The sequence below is a fragment of the Bos grunniens genome, chromosome 6, assembly GCF_055505025.1.
Source record: "Bos grunniens cultivar Pamir isolate PY7600 chromosome 6, Bosgru_T2T1.0, whole genome shotgun sequence".
NCBI lineage: Eukaryota > Metazoa > Chordata > Mammalia > Artiodactyla > Bovidae > Bos > Bos grunniens.
In genome coordinates, this window is record NC_141170.1 from 96,028,118 (window position 1) to 96,050,128 (window position 22,011).

Here is a 22,011-nt window from a genome sequence, read left to right on the forward strand (position 1 = left end):
TTGGTATCTGTGGCTTTATACTTAATATGATCCATTCTTATGGGAAAGTCTTAAAGTACATAAAAGTACTTGGAATAAAAATGTACACAAATATAAAGTAAAAGCAGGATAGATGTTACAAGTAAAGATACTGATTTGAAAACAACATATTCTAATACCTTTGGAATTGTAGAGAACTGTTCAACTTGAATTGGGTTGGCCAAAATGTTTGAGTTTTTCTGTAACATCTGCCATAACATCAATATTTGTGAAAGAAGAAATATTCCTCAGACATGAAGTCTGATGCCACTGAGAAAATGATGGATTTACTAATGTCCATGTTTTTTTATGTTCCATGCACAAGCTCTAGAAATGCCTCATCTGGTACCCGTGTATTTCTTAAAGTCTATGGACAACTAATAGTCCTGGTGTGTCTTCTAGGAACCAAGCCTACTTCTTAATCCAAGTTACCCAAAACATGTTGGTACTTTCTTACAAGTGAAAAATGTACTTTCCACTACAGTTTGGGAACTAAATTAGATATGAAAAAAATTCACATTAAAAGAAGCTTAAATATTTACCCAGGCAAAAACACTATGAGTCTTTCTACAGTTGATACAAGCAGGAATAAGTAGATGCTTTATTCCAAAGTCCCAGGACCATTGCCTAGGTTTCTCTCATCTAAAAAAAAGAGAAAGAATTGCTATAATAGAGTTAATTCCAGGAAAATACAGCATTCAGATGAATTTTCTTTAATTTTTTTTTTTTTTATTATCTGTCATTTCCGAACTTGAGAGAAGTAAAAAGAAAGAAGAAGGATAGAAGGAAATGTTCTATAATGGTATGAATTTGATGTGTCACATACTGAATTAGGCTTCCTAGTGGCTCAGCATTCGGAGAAGGCAATGGCACCCCACTCCAGTACTCCTGCCTGGAGGGTCCCGTGGATGGAGGAGCCTGGTAGGCTGCAATCCATGGGGTCGCTACAAGTCGGACACGACTGAGCGACTTCACTTTCACTTTTCACTTTCACACATTGGAGAAGGAAATGGGAACCCACTCCAGTGTTCTTGCCTGGAGAATCCCAGAGATGGGGGAGCCTGGTGGGCTGCCTTCTATAGGGTCGCACAGAGTCGGACACGACTGAAGTGACTTAGCAGCAGCAGTGGCTCAGTGATAAAGAATCTGCCCTCAAGGCAGGAGACACAAGTTCAATCCCTGGGTCAGGAAGATCCCCTGGAGGAGGACATGGCAACCCACTCCAGGATTCTTGCCTGGAAAATTCCATGGACACAGGAGTTGGCAGGCTATGGGGTCACAAAGAGTCAGACTTGACTGAGCAACAACAACATACTGGATTAAGTTCATATTTTCTTTGACATTTCCCATTAGTTTTATTTTTAAAAATGAAATTGCAACTTCCAAACTGTAATTTCCAAACTAACTCCAAATTTGTAATTTCCAAATAAACCCTCAAACTGTAATTTCCAAACATCTGCTGGATCATCGAAAAAGCAAGAGAGTTCCAGAAAATCATCTATTTCTGCTTTATTGACTATGCCAAAGCCTTTGACTGTGTGGATCACAATAAACTGTGGAAGATTCTGAAAGAGATAGGAATTCCAAACGACCTGACCTGCCTCTTGAGAAACCTGTATGCAGGTCAGGAAGCAACAGTTAGAATTGGACATGGAACAACAGACTGGTTCCAAATAGGAAAAGGAGTACGTCAAGGCTGTATATTGTCACCCTGCTTATTTAACTTATATGCAGAGTACATCATGAGAAACGCTGGGCTGGAAGAAGCACAAGCTGGAATCAAAATTGCCAGGAGAAATATCAATACCTTCAGATATGCAGATGATACCACCCTTATGGCAGAAAGTGAAGAAGAACTAAAGAGCCTCTTGATGAAAGTGAAAGAAGAGAGTGAAAAAGTTGGCTTAAAGCTCAACATTCAGAAAATGAAGATCATGGCATCTGGGCCCATCACTGCATGGCAAATAGAAGGGGAAACAATGGAAACAGTGGCAGACTTTATTTTTCTAGGCTCCAAAATCACTGCAGATGGTGATTGCAGCCATGAAATTAAAAGACAATTACTCCTTGGAAGGAAAGTTATGACCAACCTAGATAGCATATTAAAAAGTAGACACATTACCTTGCCAACAAAGGTTTGTCTAGTCAAGGCTATGGTTTTTCCAATGGTCATGTATGGATGTGAGAGTTGGACTGTGAAGAAAGCTGATTGCAGAAGAATTGATGCTTTTGAACTGTGGTGTTGGAGAAGACTCTTGAGAGTCCCTTGGACTGCAAGGAGATCCAACCAGTCCATTCTGAAGGAGATCAGTCCTGGGTGTTCATTGGAAGGTGCTGAAGGTGCTGATGCTGAAGCTGAAACTCCAATACTTTGGCCACCTCATGAGAAGAGTTGACTCATTGGAAAAGACCCTGATGCTGGGAGGGATTGGGGGCAGGATGAGAAGGGGATGAGATGGCTGGATGGCATCACTGACTCGATGGACGTGAGTCTAAGTGAACTCCGGGAGTTGGTGATGGACAGAGAGGCCTGGCGTGCTGCAATTCATGGGGTCGAAAAGAGTCGGACACGACTGAGCAACTGAACTGAACTGAACTAAATCTAAAATATTACTAAATAAATACTAAAGCACCTAAATAAAACTAAAAATTTAAGCTAAAAGAAAATTATCTAAGATACCCAAAATAGGAACAAGTAACTTCTCTCAGTTGTTTCTCCCTAGTTAATCCATTGAAAGTTAATACAACGCAAATTTTGGTCAATATTATGTGTAATTTTTCAATCTTTCAATTCAGAATTATTTCTATTAGGTTCCTGCCTATTTCATTCATCAACATTTTTTGATTCTTCTTTAAGTGAATTTTTAAAGAAGGCTTGGAAAACTCTTAGGACAAACTTGGAGCCAAGATAAATTTATCACCCAGAGAATTCAGACAGAAAGTTGTAACTCATAAAAACTCTAATGTCCTTTCTACTCCTTTATCTTGAGAGAGGTTCTTAGTGCTCTGTACTGGCCAACACTGGAGAGCAGGATTAGCAAAATGACTGGGATTAGAAAAGAAGATGTGTGTGTAGCATTACCATCTTCATGTCCTGCACCTGGCTGTGCCATAGATTTAAGAATTAAAGAATGGGGTAGGGGGTCATCAAAGATCAGATCGAATCAAAACTGCTTCTAGAGTAGGTTCAAAGATGCCTGGCTTTCAAGATTATTCAGTTCAGTTCAGTTCAGTCGCTCAGTCATGTCTGACTCTTTTCGACCTCATGAACCGCAGTACATCAGGCCTCCCTGTCCATCACCAACTCCCGGAGTCCACCCAAACCCATGTCCATTGAGTTGGTGATGCCATCCAACCATCTCATCCTCTGTCATCCCCTTCTCCTCCTGCCCTCAGTCTTTCCCAGCATCAGGGTCTTTTCAAATGAGTCAGCTCTCTGCATCAGGTGGCCAAAGTATTGGAGTTTCAGCTTCAACATCAGTCCCTCCAATGAACACCCAGGACTGATCTCCTTTAGGATGGACTGGTTGGATATCCTTGCAGTCCAAGGGACTCTCAAGAGTCTTCTCCAACACCACAGTTCAAAAGCATTAATTCTGCTCTGCTCAGCTTTCTTTATAGCCCAACTTCCACATCCATACATGACTACTGGAAAAACCATAGCCTTGACTAGATGGACCTTTGTTGGCAAAGTAATGTCTTTGCTTTTTAATATGTTGTCTAGGTTGATCATAACTTTCCTCCAAGGAGCAAGCGTCTTTTAATTTCCTGGCTGCAATCACCATCTGCAGTGATTTTGAAGCCCAGAAAAATAAAGTCAGCCACTGTTTCCACTGTTTCCCCATCTATTTGCCAAGCAGTGATGGGACCGGATGCCATGATCTTAGTTTTCTGAATGTTGAGCTTTAAGCCAACTTTTTCACTCTCCACTCTCACTTTCATCAAGAGGCTCTTTAGTTCCTCTTCACTTTCTGCCATAAGGGTGGTGTCATCTGCGTATCTGAGGTTATTGATATTTCTCCTGGCAATCTTGATTCCAGCTTGTGCTTCTTCCAGCCCAGCGTTTCTCATGATGTACTCTTCATATAAGTTAAATTAGAGAACATTTATATTACTGTCATTTTTTTTAATCTAACACTCTGCTGACACTATAGGATTCAATATTTATAACTGAAGGTCCAGTGCCATCAACAAAAATAATATCTGCAATACTCTCTCCATTCCACACTGACTATAAAAACATGATCTCTCTGGGGACAGTTTGGTCTATGGGGTAGGTCTGGGGAAAGCCTACAACAAAGATAACAGCATTCTTGCTTTATCATCTAGATTAATATGTAGTTGTCTAAATGCCATCATTTTCTTACAGATATTATTTTCTTCATATAACCTTTACTATCTGACATTTTAATTCTAGTGGGTGAACATTTGGAACATTAACTTATTGCCTTAATCAGACAAGAACGTTTTACATACAGTTTATATTCTTAAATATTATAGAAGTGAAGACAAATCAAAGGTAGGTTAAATACAGAAAAGTAAACCAGTTTTTAAAATATTGACTCATTTTTAGCAAAAGTAACATTAAAATAAAAAATATTATACATTTTAAATTTATAATCTTCTTTTGATATAAATATTTATAAGGATGGTAAAGACTACTACCTATTACCAAATTGATTTATATTTGAGAAACTAAAACATAAAGACAATGCCTCCTGGACTGGGCTTCTGGTCAAGAAGCTGCAGTGTTTGATCAGCACTTAAAGTCAGTTATGAGGAACCCAAGTATGCTTGTTCACAGCGCATTTCTACTTACAACTCTTATAGCTGTTAACATGGGTTTGATGTATTTGTTTTATTTGTTACCTATTTGGGAGGGTTGACATTCCTTTTATCATCCTGATGCTGCTGCTAAATCGCTTCAGTCGTGTCCGACTCTGCGCGACCCCATAGACGGCAGCCCACCAGGTTCCTCCGTCCCTGGGATTCTCCAGGCAAGAACACTGGAGTGGGTTGCCATTTCCTTCTCCAATGCATGAAAGTGAAAAGTGAAAGTGAAGTCGCTCAGTCGTGTCCGACTCTAGTCACCCCATGGACTGCAGCCTACCAGACTCCTCCGTCCATGGGATTTTCTAGGCAAAAGTGCTGGAGTGGGGTGCCATTGCCTTCTCCTTTATCATCCTAGATTCTTCTTAATAGCTAACTGTTATTAAATATATATATATGACAAAGAAGCAGTATGGAGTGCCCTGAAAGTTTTAAATGACAATAAAGAGATTTTGTTTGGTTTGGTCTTAGGTCTCTTTGTCCTGTTATTGCTAACACAAAACTGATTATTGATAAACAGTGGTATTAATTAAATCCCTTAGTTTAGGTAAATATTCACTAATTGATCTTTAATCTATACTCCATATTTTAATCTATTCAAAAATCTATATTTTAATCTATTAAAAATTTTAAACTATTCTTCTCAGCTTTGTACTGATTGCATTGCAGCATTCAAAGGACCTATTGACAATGTGCTATTAGCTAACCTCTAGACTACTATGGCTGCCGTCCATGGGGTCGCACAGAGTCGGACACGACTGAAGCGACTTAACAGCAGCAGACTACTATGAGAGGATATTTAATACTTGAAAACTTTATGGTATGTAGAAAGAGAAATTCTTTTGCCAGAAAATTTCTTTGTCAAATGTTATGAGGATTAGAGTAAATGATACATGTAAAGCACCTAGCATAAAGACATAGGAATATGTGTGGGTGCATGTGTGTGTTTCAAGCACCACATTACTTTCACATGGACTGCTGCTGCTAAGTCGCTTCAGTCGTGTCCGACTCTGTGCGACCCCATAGATGGCAGCCCACCAGGCTCCCCCATCCCTGGGATTCTCCAGGCAAGAACACTGGAGTGGGTTGCCATTTCCTTCTCCAGTGCATGAAAGTGAAAAGTGAAAGTGAAGTTGCTCAGTCGTGTCCGACTCCTAGCGACCCCATGGACTGCAGCCTACCAGGCTCCTCCGTCCATGGGATTTTCCAGGCAAGAGTATGGAGTGGGTTGCCATTGCCTTCTCACATGGACTACAATTCCCTAAAACAACACTAATTGTGATTATTATATTGATTCAAAGTTCAAGTCAGAAACATTTGTTTCTTTTTCACTGAGAAAATACAAATACTCAAAAGAAATTTCTTTTCCTGCCATCAAATCTGTAGTCCAGCCTTAGCTGAATTCCTAAACTCTTCTCTCCTATTAGAGCAAATGAACTTTTCATCCTTTTTTTCCAAGACTAGCCTCCACTGGTACAGTGGTTCCCATCCTCTCTTGCTTACTCAAGGTCTTTGTTCCCACAGTTATACCTTCTCTCTCCTACAATGCCATCAGTTTTTCTCTCTGTGCTACAGCATTCCCAAGAATAGGAAACATTATTTCTAGTGTCTAAAAAGATCCTTTCCTACTTTATTTTTCTCAGGAAATCAGTATATTTTGTATAGGTTGTATCATGTTCCTCAGAAAAAGGTATGTTGAAGTCCTCCTAATTCTCAGTAACTCAGAATGTGACCTTGTTTGAAAATAAGGTCATTGCAGATGTAATTAGCTGGGGATGGGTGCGTCCCAATCTGATATGATTGGCATCCTTCCTTGAAGATGGGCATGTGAAGACACAGGGAAGAACACCATGGGACAATGAAGGCTGATGGTGGAGATACGCAGCAGCAAGCCGAGGAATGTCAAAGCTTATCAGCAAACCACCAGAAGCTGGTAAGATGAAAGGACAGTTCCCCCTCAAGGTTTCAGAGGGAGTGTAGCCCCACCAACAACTTGTTTTCAGACTTCTAGCTTCCAGAACTGCATGTGGGACAATAAACGTTTGTTGTTCTCAGCCACCCAATTTGTGGTCCTTCATTATGGCAGCCCTAAAACTAATACATCATTTCCACATTGCACTAAGTTATTCCTAGTGAGCAGAAAATATTATCTCTTATCACTTAACAATTCCCTTGACCCTAAAGCTAGCACTCTATTCCTTTGCTCCCTTTTAATAGCAAATATCGTTTAAGACTTGCTTTTAATTGTTGTCATCACTTACCCCGCCCCTCCTTTCTCTAATGGTCATATTCTGGTCAGGACCCTCACCCCTTCCACTAGTCCCCAAAACCACTTTTGTCAAAGTAACTTATTGTACCTTATTTTTCTTCTAAACAAATTATGTTTATTTCTCAATTTTGCTACTGTCCATCTTCCTCACTGAAATCTAAGTTCCAAAAAGACAAGGAATTGACATAGTTTTTCACTAACGTGCTTTTTCACTTCAGTGTATTTTTCACTACAGTGCAGGTCCTGGCACTTGGTAGGTTCTTAATGAAATTCTGTGGAACCATGCAATTCACTTGCTTTTAGATTATTAATTACATGTGATACATTAAATTTCCATTTGGATATAAGCACTCTATTTATGGATGCTATAAATTTTACAAGTATTTTGTTATAACTTTTCAAATATTTAAAGGTTACCAATAAAAAAGGTTTTTATGTTTTGAAAGCATACAAAACATAATTTTTAATGTTTTATCCTAATATTTATCCCAAGGTAAACTGTTATGTCTTGATTTTATTCTATACTTTCCAAAGCTATCAGAAGATATTAATCTTCATATTCAGCCTGTGTATTAAGGAAAGGGTTTTTTTTTTTAACTTTTATCTTGTACATTTATAAACTAAATGACTTGAAAACCAAAAGTCCTTCCTGCGATATCTAAGTGGATAAATATAAAATGCAAACTTTGTTAAAAGCTTTTCACTATCACATATGTTTAATTCTCCTATCACCAACTCTATCTTATAATTTTATTGACTTTTAAGATTATTATCTTAATATTTTAAATGAAAAAAATAACTTCCTGCTGGATATAAAGGCAATTTACAGATGAGGAATATTAAATCAGAGGTATTATGCAAATAATACAATGAATGAAGATTCCTTGCTTAGTTCAAGGCTCTGAGGAGCAGCAGAAGTTTTACACAATGAATTAGGCAGCACTATTAAATGTGCTTATAGAATGCATTATCTAAACGTGAACAAGAACTATGATCACATTGGTCCATGATGTGACAGTACACAGTAATAAACGGTCTATATCCACATAAACTTGTCTTTCCATTTTTCCATTGCTCTCCTTATCAGTAGTAAGCAGTAGCTCAACAGCCAGATAAGGCAGCATACTAAACACATTGAAACTTTGCTAACTGCATTGTTTCACTTCTTGTCAAGTCCTCCATAGAAGAAGAGCACTATGTATTTTATTCAAGCTATTTTTAGGAATAGAGTAATATAACAATATCATTTAATCATCCATGTATAGACACAGTAACAAAAATTGTATGAAAACTGTGTTTCATCTTTGAACTAAACTCTTTGATAAAATATGTCAGTGCTCTGATTTCAAGAAGAAAATGGATTCCAGAAATTTCAAGACCAAAAATGATACTAGATTGAACATAAAAATATTTATAAAGTTACATCTGCCTGCTGTTTTATGGAATCGTATTTCAACCCTTTGTTTAACTCAAACTATCTTCTCTCCCCCCAAACTCTGCTTTCCCAACACTCCTCCTTACTTTCCAATCATTTTTCCCACCACTTCTCCTTCGCACCCTGGACAAATGGAAGCGCTGTCTCTGTACTTATCTAAGGCCAGTCCTATACATGAACTATGAATCCTTTCCTCTTCCTCCACCTCAGTCATTGCTCACCTATCACCTCCTCTCTCCCATCTACCCCCAGCTCATCTTCCTTGTTGGTTCTTCCCAGTAGCACTGAAACCCATCCATTTACGCCATGCTCCACTGGAGCTACTGCAGTATTTCACTCTTCTCTCAGCCATAGTTTTGCAGCTTCTTTTCAATGATCAACTCATGGGCTCAGCAACTTCATAGCTTCTCTCTTCTGCTGTGTCTCTGAGCAGCCTTTAGCATTGGCTGCTTACCCTTTTCTGGAAACAATCCAACCCCCTTCTTTCATGAAGCCACACTCTCCTGGTCTCCTCCCACTTTTCTAAACTCCTTATCAGTTTGTTTTGTTAGTATTAAAGATTAGTCCTGTTTGTGCTTGTGTTAATCCTGTTAAATGATAGTATCCCTTCAAATCCTGTTTAAGAACCTTTCCTTCTTATTCCTGCTTCTTAAACAAGCTTATCTGTTCCCCTCCTGTCTATTACTACCTATTGTATGGGCTAAATTGTGTCCTGTCAAAATTCATACGCTGAAGTATTAACTGCAGTACCTCAGAATAAGACTACATGTGGCGAATACATAGCATCTTTAAAAAGGTAATTCAGGAAACAGAAAGAGAAATTAAGGATGCAATTCCATTCACCATTGCAGTGAAAAGAATAAAATACTTAGGAATAAATCTACCTAAAGAAACAAAAAAACCTATACATAGAAAAACTCTAAAACACTGATAAAAGAAATCAAAGATGACACAAATAGATGGAGAAATATACCATGTTCATGGATCGGAAGAATCAATATAATGAAAATGAGTATACTACCCAAAGGAATCTATAGATTCAATGCAATCCCTATCAAGCTACCAATGGTATTTTTCAGAGAACTAGAACAAATAATTTCACAATTTGTGTGGAAATACAAAAAAACCTCGAATAGCCAAAGCAATCTTGAGAAAGAAGAATGGAACTGGAGGAATCAACCTGCCTGACTTCAGACAATACTACAAAGCTACAGTCATCAAGACAGTATGGTACTGGCACAAAGACAGAATTATAGATCAATGGAACAAAATAGAAAGCCCAGAGATAAGTCCACGCACCTATGGACACCTTATCTTTGACAAAGGAGGCAAGAATATACAATGGAGAAAAGACAATCTCTTTAACAAGTGGTGCTGAGAAAACTGGTCAACCATTTGTAAAAGAATGAAATTCAAACACTTTCTAACACCATACACAAAAATGAACTCAAAATGGATTAAAGATCTAATTGTAAGACCAGAAACTATAAAACTCCTAGAGGAAAACATAGGCAAAACACTCCCTGACATAAATCACAGCAGGATCCTCTATGACCCACCTCCCAGAATATTGGAAATAAAAGCAAAAATAAACAAATGGGACTTAATTAAACTTAAAAGCTTTTGCACAATGAAGGAAACCATAAGCAAGGTGAATAGACAGCCTTCAGAATGGGAGAAAATAATAGCAAATGAAGCAAATGACAAAGAATTAATCTCAAAAACATACAAGCAGCTCATGCAACTCAATTCTAGAAAAATAAACGACCCAATCAAAAAATGGGCCAAAGAACTAAACAGACATTTCTCCAAAGAAGACATACAGATGGCCAACAAACACATGAAAAGATGCTCAACATCACTCATTATCAGAGAAATGCAAATCAAAACCACAATAAGGTACCAACTCACACCAGTCAGAATGGCTGCTATCAAAAAGTCTACAAGCAATAAATGCCGGAGAGGGTGTGGAAAAAAGGGAACTTACACTGTTGGTGGGAATGCAAACTAGTACAGCCACTATGGAGAACAGTGTGGAGAGTCCTTAAAAAACTGGAAATAGAACTGCCTTATGATCCAGCAATCCCACTGCTGGGCATACACACCAAGGAAACCAGAATTGAAAGAGACACGTGTACCCCAATATTCATCGCAGCACTGTTTACAATAGCCAGGACATGGAAGCAACCTAGATGTCCATCGGCAGATGAATGGATAAGAAAGTTGTGATACATATACACAATGGAATATTACTCAGCTATTAAAAAGAATGCATTTGAATCAGTTCTAATGAAGTGGGTGAAACTGGAGCCTATTATACAGAGTGAAGTAAGTCAGAAAGATAAACACCAATACAGTATAATAACGCACATATATGGAATTTAGAAAGATGGTAACGATGACCTTATATGCAAGACAGCAAAGAGACACAGATGTAAAAAATAGACTTTTGGACTCTGTGGGAGAAGGCGAGGGTGGGATGATTTGAGAGAAGAGCATTGAATCATGTATATTATCATATGTGAAGCAGATCACCAGTCCAGGTTCAATGTATGAGACAGTGCACTCAGGGCTGGTGCACTGGGATAACCCTGAGGGATGGGATGGGGAGGGAGGTGGGAGGGGAGTTCAGGATGGGGGACACATGTATACCCATGGCTGATTCATGTCAATGTATGGCAAAAACCACACAACATTTTAAAGTAATTAGCCTCCAATAAAAGAAATTAATTTACACACACACAAAAAAGGTAATTCAAATGAGATCACAGGGGTGGACTGAATCCAACATAACTCATGTTCTTATAAGAAGAGGAGACTCGGGCACAGATAGACACAAAGGAAAGACCATGTGAAGATGCAGGGAGAGGATGGTCAAAGAGAGAAGCCACACAAGAAATCATCTCTGTTGACGCTGTGGTCTTGGACTTCTAACTTCCAGAGCTATCAGAGTTCTGTTCTTTCAGCCCCTCAGTCTGTGGAACCTGGCTTTGGCAGCTTAACAAACTAATACAAGACCTGTGAATTGGCCTACAGCTCCTAAATTCACTGGGCTTCCCTGTTGACTCAGATGGTAAAGAATCTGCCTGCAATGCAGGAGACCCGGCTTTGATCCCTGGCACAGGAAGATTCCCATTACTGTGGTATGGGAATTATATCCTACTACCTACTGGGTCTTGCCACATAGATGTCTCAAAATTATTTCAAGAACTATATGCTGTTGCATCTAGTTGCCTGAACATGAAACACCTTCACTGTAGTAGACTCTGCTTGAGCTCCAAGTCAAATCTGCTGATCCCACCTCTAACTCCAGTTTCACCTCAAGTAGTTCCCTCAGATTTTCTGCCTCAGGGTTTTAGCCAAAGTTCTAAGAACTTGTTCAGCAGCTATGAGTTAATGTCCCTGGAGTCAACAAACTAAAGAGATTGGAGAATCAGGGACTAAAGGCCCAGTCTCCAGTTTTCCAGAGAGATCCTGCTGCGGGATTTCAGTATGGTTCCTCAGAGGATCCCCCACAAGACTGTGCTCCAGTTTCTGCAGCAATGAAGAGCTCAGTGGTGCACACTTGATTGATTTTCCTCCTTCCTAGAATCGGCTTTTCTCCTTTCCTGACTCAGTCTCTCCATTTCCTCACTCTTACTTTCTAGGATCTCCTCTAAATTAAACTTCCTGAACCCCAGTCCTTGTCTCAGACTTGTGTGTAGGGGAACTCACACTAAGACTGTCAATGTCATTCTCTTAGATCTCTCCTTTATCCATTTTATCTGGCCACCAATTATTAAATTCTGGTGATTCTACCATGGCTTTCAGGTCAACATACACTCTCAGAATAAAAGCCCATTGCCTTTATTCTGGGTTCGGACCATCATCAGCTATGACCTGGACAATGCTACAGTCCTCTAACTAACCTCCTTGCCTTGTGAATCACCCCTCACCAATTGGTTCTCCAGGGGAAAGTCAGTGTGTGATTTCTAAATGGACTATCTGATCCTACTTACTATAAAAACCTTCAAACATTTCCCATAATCTCTAACATAATGTACTTAACATGATTTGCAAAATCTTTTAGATTTAGTTTTCATCCCTAGTCTCATCTCTCACTTAAAAGCTAGTCCGATTAAGTTATTTTTAGATCTCTAACTAGCCGTGCAATCTGTCACCTCAGGGCCTTTGCGTACCCTGCTCCTGCCTCTTGAAATGTCCTTCTCCACTCCTCATACCACTACCACTCATATTTACTCTTCCTAGTTTAGTCAGTATTTACTCTTGAAAACATCTGATGTTTATTTTTTGGTGAGTTGCCTCGCCTATGTGTTTTTAAAATATATTATGCTATATTTTCACTGCCTGTTTATATATTCAGGTCATACACTCAATTACACTTTTTGAGGGCTTTTTCCCCCTGGGTATGAAGTACATCACATATTTTAGGTATTCAATAAATACTGGTAAAATTAATTAATTAATAAATACAAGTAACATTGTTAAATAATGTTATAAAACATTTTTAATAACAAAAAACTGGCAAATAAGTTTTCAGATCATATAGAAAGGGTTGAAGCAAACCAGAAGAAAGATTAATAAATTGGAAAAATCTAGGACAAAAGTTCTATCTTCAGAAATCTTTGACACCATTATTGCTGTAACTGTGGATACATGCCTACTCAGATTCTTTTAATCTATTACTTAGAAAGCAATTTGAAAAGTTTGTAATACAAAGCAGGCATTTTCAAATGGAAATTTAAATCAATCCCCAAAATTAGTGAATTTTTAAATAACTTTAAATGACATGGCTTTAATTTATGACCTCACCCAATGAAACAATAAGGTGCTGAACAGGACTAGCCTTTCAGTAAAGCTGAGAAGGAAGTAAAATCTGTTTCAGGCCTTGGACTCCAGGATTTATTCTCTTGCCGCTTCCACCTCAAGTCCTTGCTCTAAAATCAGCAGCCTTCTGTGTCTGTTCACTACTCTGCCCCTTGGTGAATGTAAGAATCTTGGCAGGATGTCCTGGTGAACTGCCCTTTCCAGCTATCAACCTTCTAAACATCATATAATCACCGCCACTCCCCATCTCTTGGCCTTGTTGGGGAAAAAAATGCCAGCCCTTGAAAACATGAGTAGGAATTTCCAGTCAGCTAAAATGGAGAGGCAGTTTTCTTGGCAACTACCAGTCACTCTTGGTAAGTGGTTCCCATCCAGAAGCATCAAAAAGCCCTTCCTAGCAGGTACCCTATTATCAGGGCATCACTGCAGCCACATAATCCAGGTAAAGTTCTCTGCTGGAGACAAAGCTTTATTTCTCATCAGCCTCTTAACAATAATACTTAGTTTCTCTCAAGAGAGAGACAGGGCACCACTGAAAAACCCTCAGTTGTACATATACTGCCATCACTAACTATTTGAAAAAACTGCTATAGTAATCCATTTCTTAAAAACACTGTATTTGAGACTGCTCAATTATTTTGATCCTCAATTTAGCAGGCAATAACTTAGTCACCAAAACTAAGCGTAGGGTTGATTCTAAGGGGTAGTTAATGAAATCATACAAATTTCAAAAATACAATTCTTCCATTTATTGAACAAAAAATTTTTAGGACTGCCTTTTTTGTGCCTGCCAGGCACTTTTCTATGTAGTGAAGGATTGACTGTAAAAAAAAAAGACCAAAATCCTTACTTTCTCAGAGTTCATATTTTACTAGAAGAAGAATGAAATAACACATAGAATTCATTTTTAAAAACACTCATTAATGAGTCGCTGTGTAGTTATTAAATATCATCTTCCCCAAAAATAAAATTTAAAGATTTGAAAATATATACACATAATGGTAAGTGGGGAAAAAACTAAGATACAAAACTATATACACTATATATAATACCAAAGTTTTTAAATAATTATTACAGGCATATGTAGACATAGATATAGCTTCTAGATGTAGCTAGATACACATTAGGTTTTTAAAAAGTATAAACATACACTAACAGTTACTAGTGTTATCTTTGGCATGAAATTACCAATAAATTTATTTTTTATATTTCTGATATTTTCTAAAATCTCATAATGAATACTTTTAATAGTAGCAAATGAACACTTTTAATAGTAGCAAATGAATATAATAAATATTTTTAAATGCAAAAATATATATCAAGATGAAACTTTATTCATAATTGTTAAAAGTTGAAGGCAACCAAGATGCCCTTCAATATATGAGTGGATAAACAAACTGCGGTCCATCTATACTATGGGATACTATTCAATAATAAAAAGGAATGATCTATCAAGCAACAGAAGTCATAGATGAAACTTAAATATATACTGATATATGAAAGAGGCCCTTATCTGAAAAGGCTACATATTTTATGATTCCAACTATATGATATTCTGGAAAGGGTAAAATAATCTGGAGACAGTAAAAAGATCAGTGGTTACCAGTGACTCAGGTAGAAGGAAAGATGAATACGCAGAGCACAGAGGATTTTTAGGGCAATGAAATTGTATTGTATGATACCTCTAACAGTGGATACATGTCACTGAAAAGTGAAAGTGAAGTTGCTCAGTCATGTCTGACTCTTTGACCCCATGGACTGTAGCCTACCAGTCTCCTCCATCCATGGAGTTTTCCAGGCAAGAGTACTGGAGTGGGTCCCTTCCTTCTCCAGAGGATCTCCCCAACCCAGGGATCAAACCCGGGTCTCCCTCACTGCAGACAGACGCTTTACTGCTTTACTGTCTGAGCCACCAGGGAAGCCCAAACATGTCATTACATGTTGTCAAAACCCAAAGAATTTGCAACACAAGAGTTAACCCTTATGCAAACTATGGACTTTAATAATGATGAATATCATTGTAACAAATGCACCCCACATTAAGGATAGAGAAAACTGAGGGAATGGGAGGGGAATTATGGAAATCCCTGTAATTTCCATTCATTTTTCTGTAAGCTATTTTTAAAAAATATAATCTATAATGAACTGCATTTTGACCTTCCAGTGTACAAAACCCTATATAAAATAATGGTTCCCAGATCTTGGAACTCAGAGACCAGTAAAATTTCCCAAAAAAGAGTCAGGAAGAGACAAAGAGTTTTCCACTTTCCTTCACCAAATAAACACATTAAATCTACATGTGTATATGAAATACACACACACTCACTCTTTCCATAATATCCCTTACAAGGGAAGGATGTTTTATCACTCAGAATGCAATTTTTCTTAAACTAAGAAAAATTCCATTAAATGCAATAAATTTGGCCTTAGGAAAAACCCAATCCATTTTGTGACTTCTCTAATATCACTGAGCCCTTGTGAACACCTGACCCACATGGGTTGGGAATCCCTGGTATATGACCCAGTGTTTTATCCAACTACAATCCAGGACTGGAGAAGAATATGGTACAAAAATCAAGACTCTTCAGTCTGGACTTCCTCAGGATGGGGAATCCATCTCCTAAAGTCAGTTATTATTGAGCAGTTGGCTGGTTGCATGTTCTCCACTGTTCTTTGTCATTTATCATGATTGTGAAATCATGCAAAATGTTCAAATGCTAATGTCTTGCAGACAGTGAATTAATGGTCATTTGATTTGTTCATGTCCTTAAAGTTCTCACATCTATGCCTGTGAAACAGAACAAAAAGTCCATCTTCACAGAAGAAATCTTCTGATAAAGCCTTTAGACTATGGTTCACTGCAGAATCAATGAAGTGATGATCACATAGTGCCAGAGGAGGCAGGTGTTTTGACTCACCAGCGACCTCAAGTAGGTACTCACTGCTCCTAGACAAGAAGCGGCTCAGAACTTTGAGATCCAGTTCCATGGTCCACTACTTCTTCTGCAAGCTCTCACCTCTGTCCCAGGCCAGCGCATCACAAGGTGTGATTTAGCTAGAATTTACCTGTATCTCAGAGAGGGAGTAGCGAGTGAGGAGCATCTGCATTGAGGGGCAGGGGTCACATCCACCTGTTAGTTATGAGTCATTTTACACAATTATAGGAAATGGCAAAGTTTTCTTCAGGGTACAACATGCAGGGATATTTCTGATCCCACCATCCAGCTAAATTCTTTTGCTACTAGTGTCAGGCAAGTGGTGAGCATGCACATGTGCTCAGTTGTGTCCGACTCTTTGGCGACTCCATGGACTACAGCCTGCCAGGCTCCTCTGTCCATGATACTTTCCAAGCAAGAATACTGGAGTGGGTTGCCGTGTCCTACTCCAGAGGATCAGCCCAACCTAGGGATTGAACCTGCATCTCTTGAGTTTCCTGCATTGGCAGGCAGATTCTTTACCACTGGTGCCACCCGGGAAGCCCAAGGTAAGTGTGGACTTCTGGAATTATGCGAGGCTTTAATGGCAGATTCACACATAGCCTTCCCCTCTTCTTCAATCTCAAGGCAGTGAGGACAAATCCACTTTCTTTCTCTCACACTCACAACAGTGACGGAGTTGGGCTTCTCCTCAGCACTGGATTGTTGTTCTGGGAAGAAAGCAGTGTGGCCGTATCCATTCATCTGACTCCTTCTCTGTAGATTGACAAAAAGAAAATGGATGACCTCATCTGGTCATTCCAGTTCCACAGAATTTACTCCAAATTAAAGAGAACGTTCAGTTACAAATTGTGATGATCAAGTTGCAGGTAATACTTAATGCCTCTATGAAGCAAGATAAAATTGATCTTTGCTTAGACATCCTTTCAAAGACAGGGAGCCTCATGTAACTGATAAAAGAGATCAGATGGGCTATGATATAGTCTAACGTACCCATTGTGTTCTATTTAAATTATTTGACTTCACTCACTGACTACTGTCTGTGCTTAGTTAACATCTCAGATTTGAGGGTAAAATGGCCATATTCTACATACTGACAAAGTGACCTGGTACATAATAATCCTGCAGTGTTAATAAATGAGCCTCAGCCCAGACAGCTCACAGAAGTACAGAACATACCAACGCAGCAAAATTCCAGCTGGCAATCTGGGACTCTCACAGCAAACTAGAACAAGTCCTTCCTTCTCCACACCCACTAATGTAGGCTTATGCCCTAAGTCACTTCCCTGATATGATTATTTTTTTTTCAGTCTTCAGAACACCAGGAAAACACCAGCTGCTTGACTCCTCTGTACTCCTAACAAAATCACTGATGATCTTTGAGCCGGCTTTCTTAATGCCTTCTGCATTGATTTGTTCCAACAGATAATTCTAGTGGGACTGAGTTTTGGCAACAAAAGACAGAGGACCCAGACTAGGCATCTTGCCTAAACCTGAGAACCAGAGTCACTTTTATTATAGCATTGACACATCTTGCTTTTAAAAAAGGCAAACCCCATACTCTCCCACCTTTCCTATTCTGGTGATCCCAAACCGCCCCCTTTCTGGTCTTCTGTCTTCCAGATATACTGGTTAATATCTTATCTACATTGGCAAGAATGATGTATTACTGTCTTGTTTGCCAATCCCAGGTTAGCCTCCTTTCCAAATTCTTTCTTCTTCTTTCAGAGAATGTGCTGCTCAGGTCTTATCGTAGCAGTAAACATTAATTTTACTTTGTACTTATTGTAGTAACCTCTAGGTAAAATGGTAAAGGTAAGTTTTCTTTCTCAGAACCTCTCTCAACTTTGGTCCTAGGCACACACTTCAGACTTCCATGTTTTCTCTATTCTTCCCTCTAATATAATTAACTTTCCAGAAAATAAATCATTCACTCTATGATATAGGATTGGCAAAACTTATCCCCTCTCCAAAGATGTTCGCTTTAACAGAGAACCAAAATCTCAATTTCCAGCTCTAGAAATACAACATCTGTAAGAGGTCTTGGGGAAAGATACCTTTAAATCATACCCTTTAGGACATAGTATTCATATTGGGCAGAACATCCTACTTCATGAGTTAATATCAGTTTTTTTTAATGAGATAAAAGAGAAGTAAATAAAAATATCAAGGTCAGAATCACTTACAGTAAAGGTAAATAATGTTTCTTAGAATTTTCATTCCTGTTACACATATGTATGTATAACATGTATGTGTATATAATTGTATATAAAAAGTATAAAGGCATTTTTATGGTGTTCATCAGCAAAAAGTGGAACTAACGTGTCTGGCTTACACCTTTAACAGGTGCTTCTGAAACTATCAGTTGCATAAAACCAACATTTTTCAATTTCCAGTCTCAGACCAACACTTTAAAAAAATACAATAAAAAGAAATAACTAGCAGAATGATATTAACACACATAAAATTATGCTGTTACATTCCTATCTTCCTATCTTAACCATCTTTTCTCAATTGCTGTGTTTATTTCGTAATAGGCTGGTTAAGAAACAGTTTGAGGGCTGGCACTGGCCTCCAGCCTACACTTTGGAGAACACTGCTTTAGGATACACATTCCTCAGGCAGGGAGCATGTTTTGGTCACCTGTGCACCTCCTCGGGTAGCACAGAGTGGGCACAGTTAGCACAGATTGATTGCTGGTTAAGTTGAGTCAATTAACCTATTAACAGACGGCAGCTTCAGCAGTAACTAACTCATTCAACCAGTGAAAAGACTATTTTTTTGCATTCAGAACTTAGGCAATAGAAACTGGCTAAGATCAGCTCATCCTAATCAATAGTCTATGGCAGCCATGGTTCATAATGGCGATGTTAATTATTCTTCTACGTTAAATGGCAAATATGCTTTTTTTTTTTCCATATCAGCAGTTTACAACTTACCTTCATGAATTAGAATGACATCACTTACAAAGTAAATAACATATGATCAAAACAAAGCCAAAATTAGAGATAGAACCATTTTAGCTCTAACATGACCAAGAACTTCAGTGTTGAACTTTGATACACGATTCATAGATAATTTACAGAAAGTAGTTAGTGGTGTTGCTAAGACTAGCCCTATTTTTTAAGGTGGAGGGGAATTTGAAAAATATTTTTTAAGGTTCCCTTCCTTGAAATGTAGATAAGTATGTAAGTTGCTACCAGAAGTCTTTATAAGGAAGAGATTGAGAGATATCTGAGACGTAAAGTCTAAAACTGGGCTAGGGCACCACTGGAGATTCCATTAAACCTTTTAATTCTTGCATAGCACATATAGAATACTGATTTTAAATCTCAACAAAACTATCAGCTAGCCTAAAGAGAGGACATCAGTTGAAAATGCCCTGGGGAAAGGATTTTCCAGACTTACGTGTGTCCCCAGTTGTAGCTGAGGCTTGAAAAAAACTGTATGCTGATTAATTCCCTTTTTGCCAGTGGAGTGTAAACAAAGATGCCTTATGGTTGTCCCTCTTTAAAGACATGGAACAGAGACATGCTGGCTGTAAATGAGTCACCCAGTCTGGATGGGAGCTACAGCCACAGTGCCCAGATTAGGGCCATGACCCCATATCCTAGAATGTCTGGCCACCAAAGGACAGCCTTGTCATGGAAGCATGGTACTTTTTATTTTATTTTTCAAGGTCAAGTTATTCTACTTCTTGCATAAAAGAAATAAAGTAAGATTATGTGAGTCAGATCAATGTTAGAGCCTCACATATTAACTCTTAATCAGGTAATGCTATGATTTCAACCTTCTTTTATCCTACAATATAATACTCTGTAAGAAAGAATGTGTGAAGTAAAATGGCTACTCAAAATTTTTTATATAAAGACAGAAATTTCCATAAAGATGGTGAATTAATGTGTAATCATGTCATAGTACAGACATACAGTGGTAATTTGTCTTGCTTTACAGAAAATGTACTGTGTAGAAAATGAGAAGTGCTAGTTGTATTAGCCAAAATACAACTATTCACCAACATTTTTATTGTGCCAGTTTGTTTCTCCCATCACACATGCACACACATTCACACAAACACACAATTAAATCACACAATATAAAACTTGACAAAACAGCCATTCCTTTTGAATACTAGCACAATTGCTAGCATTCCAGGTAAGAGAATTTTCCAAAATCTTTTGCAAATTCCCTCCCACTACACATTTATAAAACTAATCACTCACCTTCAGAGGATGTTATGGAACCAATCCCAATATTTTACTTAAGAACAGGTGAGTAAATAGCACAAATCAAAACTTTATCCTGTCGTTCCTCTCTGAATCATGGTGCTAGGTAATCCAATAGGTGAAAAGAAGCATCTCAATAAAAATACTTTAGCTAATAAAAATACTATAGCCAAATGATAGAGCATCAGCCTTTTTGTGAACCACAACAAATGATTTGAGGCAGTTAGTGTCAAGGTCTGCTAAAAGTCAGAAACGCAGTCAGATATAATGGGTCCATTGAACTAAATCTGAGTCTGACCAAGCTCCTGGATGCAGCTGCCAATGTTCAGGAAATATGGAGGATAAACATGTTGAACTTCACCATGAGGATGCAATCAAAGAAGTCCAGCCTCCAAGACACTTCGGTGAAATAGCCTAGGTTCTTCAACAAACTGTATGGCAGAGACAAGAATGGAGGATAAACCTGTAGATTAAAAGAGACAAAAGACATCAGTTTTTAATAGGCAAAATCAACTACAGTATGATAATGCATATTTAATGACAAAATCAAAAAGAGGGAAGTGATTACCTTTGGAGAGAGGGGCAGGTGTGTGGGACGGGTTACCTGGAGGAGTTTCTGGAGTGGTTGGCATAACTTTATATTTTGGCACAGGCAGTAGTTAAAACTGTATTTGGCTTATAATAATTCAGAGCTATACAATTCTTTTGTGTGGTTTTTCTGGATCTGTATTTTATTTTACAATAAGAAAGGAAAAATATATAAACCTTGTGATGGGAAAAAAGAACAGATCTGTTTGACACCTCATCACTCACCTGGAAAATAGCACAGAAGCTCACAGAAATATCTTCCTTGCATGATTTACAAGTATTACCTTCTCTAAAATGAAGGACTCTTTCCCGTAAGTAGTGCTTGAGTTTTAAATTCCTCACATATTTCCAAAGTACACAGCTGAAACTAGCCCTGTGGTTAGCTATCACATCAAGAGTCAAATATTAGCCTTACGGGCAATTAAAAATCACACAAATATTTTACAGAAATTCTAGGTAAAACCTGCACCTAGTTTCTGGCTATAGGCTATGATAATACAATGGCTTCCCAGCTTGTGTTCCTGACCTCTTACAATCCTCTCCACATTGCAATAAGTATGCTTATTTTTAAAAACTAAATGAGAATGTTAGGAGCACTTAAGGAAAAAGCCATGTGTTTCTTGTAAAGTAAAACACACCTCGCCTATGACCCATCAATTTCATTCCCAGGGATTTGCTCAAGAGAAATGAAAGTACAGTCAGCCCCCTGTGCCCATGGGTGCGGGACCCACAGGTTCAGAGGGTTGACTGTTGTTGTACACCATTGTACCTAAGGGTCTTGAGAATCCATGGATTTTGGAATCCACAGGGCTCCTAGACCCAATGTCCAGAGATACAAGGGGATAGCTATATATGATTACAAAAACATCTGTACATAAACTC

General features: G+C 38.3%; 1 long non-coding RNA gene across 1 annotated transcript; it reads right to left on the minus strand.

Moving 5' to 3' along the window:
- Positions 1-15,634: 15,634 nt before the first annotated feature.
- LOC147371041 (uncharacterized) lies at positions 15,635-21,451 on the minus strand. The gene is made up of 3 exons (XR_015165724.1): positions 21,355-21,451; positions 20,539-21,004; positions 15,635-17,071 (listed from the first exon to the last, which is right to left on the minus strand). It is a non-coding gene; the product is annotated as an uncharacterized LOC147371041 (long non-coding RNA).
- Positions 21,452-22,011: the final 560 nt, after the last annotated feature.